A 6,083-nucleotide genomic window follows, 5' to 3' on the forward strand; every position below is an offset into this window, starting at 1 on the left:
ATGAAGGGGATTCAACAGAGGAACATTGGGTGCCACCACCTCGGAAGCCGTGGTTACGGCGGGAAGAGGTCCATATGGGCCAAGGAGGACGCGGAAGCCGCGAGTCTGGGCATCCCAGGCCCCTTGGCGGAGTTCACCGTCCCGCAGGAGAGTGAAGTCCTCAGGGCCCGGCACCGTTGGGACCCAGTGAAGAAGGTTTTCGAGACGAACGCGGTCACGAGGAGTTCATGAGACTGCTGGTAATTTTAGTTTCTGATCAATTCAACTGCATGTTAGTCATATTTGTAAATGATCCTTGTGCCTTTTGCAGAGAGAGCAGCACAGGATTGCGGCCGAAAGCGACTCACCGTGTGAGGTGTTGGCGAGGCCCAAGTGGGACACTCCATTCAACCGGGCGTTGAAAATATTGAAACGACTCCCGGTGGAGACTCGACCGTCGTATGGACACGTGCACGGTGTTGGAGACGGCGCCACGTGTAAGAAGTACTACCGTGAGACCACGGAGGAGAGAAAGGAAAGACGGAGGTTAACTGAAGAAAACATCGACAAGAAGGTTGAGATTGTGGTTGAGAAGAAATCATCTGAGACAGTCGCAACAGCGGTAGCTGCCGCAAAACAGGTGCTTGTAGATATGTCTACTTCCTTGGTTCCAGCCGTTTTCAATTGGAGCAGGCAAAATCCAGAAAAAAATGCAGCGGACTTTCCCCTTGCTGACTTCTTGGGGAGCAGCTCGACTAGCATTGCACCAGCACCTGCACCTGCTCCCGCACCGGCTCCTACACTTGCTCCGGCACCGGCTCCCGCACCTGCTCCGGCACCGGCTCCGGCACCGGACGTGCTCGGCGGTGCTTCGTCTTTGGCTGAGCTCGACGCCCTCACAGTATCTGTCACACCGGCCCCTTCAATAAATGTATAATCTCACATTTTCATTGCCTTTCGGATGTCTCACGTCGCAGACCTTTCTTTGCAGGCCGACGAAACCCCGTGCACCATATTGTACACCATCGGCGACCAGAAGGTGGACGTGGGGAAGGCGATGATAATGGAGCCGAAGGAACCATTGTTCCACAGCCGGCTGATCCCCCCGGACGTCTTCATGGTTTCCTGTGGCCAGTGCCAAACTGGGCCACGAGAATTTGGCTCCTCTGGTACTAGTGGGGGATGGCGACGAGACCCTGCGGCGGCTTGGTGATTGTTGCAATGGGTGGGTCCTGTTGTGGCCAAAGAGTCTGCTTGATCTGGAGGCGGCCGGGAGCACACCCACGAGCACGTAGTTAGGTATGAACATCAACACCTGACCTACCCAATTAGCGTCGGCTGTCGTGCTGGGTGATAGCGGAGGGGGTGAGGAAAAGGCTCCATTAGTCGCTGGTGACGTTGCCATAGATGAGGATGAGGATGACGATGACACTCAACAGTATGTCAATACTGGCGCCTACTTAGGGTTTGAGCGTCATGAGTTGGTGCCTGAATTGCCATCTCCGGAGGCTGAACGTATTATGGACGACCGTCCGGTAGTAAAGAAGTCTAGGAAGAGACCGAGGAAAGGCAAAAAAGCTGCTTCTCTGGTCCAGCCGCCTCAGCAACCTCGGGTTCAAGACCGTATAGATATCCCCGGTGTGGCAAAATGGCATATCCCCGGTCAACCAATCCTACCTGAAGCAGCGCTAGGGGCCAGATTCGGCGATCTAAGGAGACTTCGTGACAATGTGCTGCGGATAGAGAAAGGCCTCATCGCCTCAAGAGATCTAGGATACCCACTCTACATGGTTAACATTCCGCGGCAATTGTCGTACGTCGACACATTCCCCGCGGAGAAGTTCTTCCTTCGATTCGATTACATATTCGACATGTTTCATATGAACTACCTCATCGGGGTTGAGCAGATACCTCATATCTGTGTCGCTGACCCGTACTTCATGCACAAGGGCTTCTTGGGAGTCTGCGCAAAGCACCATGAATACGCGAGGGAATACATCGTCAATTTCATGCTCGCCAATAAGGACAAGGAGGCGATTCTCGTTCCTTATCATCCCCTGTAAGTCATCCGCGCGGATATCCTTCCTTCGATTTCAATCATTCATTTGCACGGTGGAGGCTAATTAATTTGAGGTGTACTTATTTTGCGCAACGGCGGGCGCGCCGTACTCATCATCCTCTACCCCCGATACTCCCAGGCTCTTTACTTGGACTCGTCGAAGAACATTAACAAAAAGGATTACACCCACATCAAGTCTGTTCTCGACAGTGCTATGTTTTACTACGACGCACGGGGTGGAGAGGTCAAGGACAAGAAGAGAAGGGACAGCAGGCTCGCCTTCGGCCATAAGACCGACTTCTGCTGCATCCAGCAACCGAGTGATTCTCTTAATGATGGATTCTATGTCCTACACCACATGCTGGAGTACAGACGGGATCACCAGAACCTTCACATGTCACCTAGATCCGGCGATGCCCATATTCTGCAATGGGCAAAGAACTTAGGAGATATCGAGGATCATCAACTTCGAGCTGAGTTCTATCACATCCAGCGCGAACTTGCCCAAATCATCATGAAGGAGGTCATCGAAAAAACAGGGATGTTCTACGAAGAAGGACAAATGTCGCGGGAAGACGTCCGAACACGGGTAGCCGCTTAGTGTCTCGACCTGAAGCCTTTCACTAGTCTCGGGGACTATCTCCCTGACTTGGATGGATGGCACTACATGTTGGAGTGATTGTCGATATATGACAATGTGTCCGTTTAGTCCATACTTTCTGTATGACGAAACTTTGAGTTATGCACGATGAAACTTTATTTGTGATGTAATTAAACCGTCCTCCTCGACTAGTGACGATCACTCTAGTTAGGGCATTTTGGGTACGATCAACTTTGTTATTTATGCTTATGATATGTTGCTTCTATTTTTGCCAAGTCTGTCTCTTTCTGTTGCTCAACTATATATGTTGCATATCATCGACTCATGTGACAATGCAGGTGCATAGATCATCGATGGAAAAGAACTGCTACTCCAGGAGTGTATATATGAGGAGTGGCCGGAGTGTCAGGCCCGGGTGTACCGGTTTCTGGTTTACGAGCGAGAGGCAGTAGTTAGTTTAGGTTCACGCTAATGCGAGAGAGGGATACAAACTCATGTACTGCATAGTTCCGCTCTCACTCAAAGTGATAGCTCTTCTCCCGTATATCATAATTAGATGGATGACGATGTAGTTGCAAGTAATCGAGACTTGTATCGCTATTTTCGAGATGATGACGAGAGACCACTTTGTGTTGGATGATGATTATGATGATGACATTATTTGATGAGACTATTTGTATGTATATGCTATGATTACATCTGTATGTGTATGATATGCTAAAGATTATTGTATAAAGCCTATTCAAATAGAAAACAAATATGCAGAAAAAAACAGAAACTAATAAAACTAGCAGTAGCGAGGGGAACAAAGTTAGCAGTGGCATTGCCTTACCAGTAGCGCTTCCAGCTAAAAAGCGTTGCAGATATTAGCAGCAGCGCTCTGCACTAAAGCGCGCTACTACTAGCCATGTATAGCAGTAGCATGGGACGACAGGCGCTACTGCTACACGTTAGTTGTAGCGCTTTATCAGTAGCGTGTCGTCCCGCGCTACTGATAGGCAAAATACCCGCGCTAGTGCTAGGGTTTTCCCTAGTAGTGATTATTGGGTACCATGTTCATCTGCAGTAGACTAAATGCTTTATTATTGTTGATGCTAATGCTTCATATGTTAAATGGTTATACTTCCCGTCCATGTTGATGTTGGTATCATGCTCATATGCATTGTGGTTTCATCATGTTACTTCATTATGATTCAGCATCACTCAAGTTTAACCAGACTATAATCGAACTTGAACACCTGTTGGCTGAGTCATAGTGCCATCGAGACGAGCTGACCAGTGCAACCACATTTGCCTTTATGGGAAGGCCTTAATGCGGTCTATTGTCATGCCTCTCGCCGGTGCCTCCAACTAGGGAAGGTTATGTGTGTTGGGGAACGTAGTAATTTCAAAAAAAATCCTAAGCACACGCAAGATCATGGTGATGCATAGCAACGAGAGGGGAGAGTGTTGTCCACGTACCCTCGTAGACCGAAAGCGGAAGCGTGAACACAACGCGGTTGATGTAGTCGTACGTCTTCACGATCCCGACCGATCAAGTACCGAACGCACGGCACCTCCGAGTTCAGCACACGTTCAGCTCGATGACGTCCCTCGAACTCCGATCCAGCCGAGTGTTGAGGGAGAGTTTCGTCAGCACGACGGCGTGGTGACGATGATGATGTTCTACCGACGCAGGGCTTCGCCTAAGCTCCGCTACGATATTATCGAGGTGTAATATGGTGGAGGGGGGCACCGCACACGGCTAAAATATCGTATATCAATTGTGTCTAGAGGTGCCCCCCTGCCACCGTATATAAAGGAGCAAGGGGGAGGCCGCCGGCCTAGGAGGTGTGGCGCGCCAGGAGGAGTCCTACTCCTACCGGGAGTAGGACTCCCCCCCTTTTTCCATGTTGGACTAGGAGTGGAAGGGGGAAGAGGTGGAGGGGAGGAAGGAAGGGGGGGCGCCGCCCCCTCTCCTTGTCCTATTTGGACTCGGGGGAAGGGGGCGCGGCCCTGCCCTAGCCTCCTCTCCTCTCTTCCACCTAGGCCCACTAAGGCCCATTAAGTTACCGGGGGGTTCCGGTAACCTCCCGGTACTCCGGAAAAATCCCGATTTCACCAGGAACACTTCCGATGTCCAGACATAGGCTTCCAATATATCAATCTTTATGTCTCGACCATTTTGAGACTCCTCGTCATGTCCGTGATCACATCCGGGACTCCGAACAACCTTCGGTACATCAAAACATATAAACTCATAATATAACTGTCATTGTAACGTTAAGCGTGCGGACCCTACGGGTTCGAGAACTATGTAGACATGACCGAGACACCTCTCCGGTCAATAACCAATAGCGGAACCTGGATGCTCATATTGGTTCCCACATATTCTACGAGGATCTTTATCGGTCAGACCGCATAACAACATACGTTGTTCCTTTGTCATCGGTGTGTTACTTGCCAGAGATTCGGTCGTAGGTATCTCGATACCTAGTTCAATCTCGTTACCGGCAAGTCTCTTTACTCGTTCTATAATACATCATCCCACAACTAAATCATTAGTCACAATGCTTGCAAGGCTTATAGTGATGTGCATTACCGAGTGGGCCCAGAGATACCTCTCCGACAATCGGAGTGACAAATCCTAATCTCGAAATACACCAACCCAACAAGTACCGTTGGAGACACCTGTAGAGCACCTTTATAATCACCCAGTTACGTTGTGACGTTTGGTAGCACACAAAGTGTTCCTCCGGTAAACGGGAGTTGCATAATCTCAGTCATAGGAACATGTATAAGTTATGAAGAAAGCAATAGCAACATACTAAACGATCGAGTGCTAAGCTAACGGAATGGGTCAAGTCAATCACGTCATTCTCCTAATGAGGTGATCCCGTTAATCAAATGAAAACTCATGTCTATGGCTAGGAAACATAACCATCTTTGATTAACGAGCTAGTCAAGTAGAGGCATACTAGTGACACTCTGTTTGTCTATGTATTCACACATGTATTATGTTTCCGGTTAATACAATTCTAGCATGAATAATAAACATTTATCATGATATAAGGAAATAAATAATACTTTATTATTGCCTCTAGGGCATATTTCCTTCAGTCTCCCAGTTGCACTAGAGTCAATAATCTAGATTACACAGTAATGATTCTTACACCCATGGAGTCTTGGTGCTGATCATGTTTTGCTCGTGGAAGAGGCTTAGTCAATGGGTCTGCAACATTCAGATCCGTATGTATCTTGCAAATTTCTATGTCTCCCACCTGGACTAAATCCCGGATGGAATTGAAGCGTCTTTTGATGTGCTTGGTTCTCTTGTGAAATCTGGATTCCTTTGCTAAGGCAATTGCACCAGTATTGTCACAAAAGATTTTCATTGGTCCCGATGCACTACGTATGACACCTAGATCGGATATGAACTCCTTCATCCAGACTCCTCCTTTTGCT

Source organism: Aegilops tauschii, chromosome 3 (assembly GCF_002575655.3).
Source record: "Aegilops tauschii subsp. strangulata cultivar AL8/78 chromosome 3, Aet v6.0, whole genome shotgun sequence".
NCBI classification, from domain to species: domain Eukaryota; kingdom Viridiplantae; phylum Streptophyta; class Magnoliopsida; order Poales; family Poaceae; genus Aegilops; species Aegilops tauschii.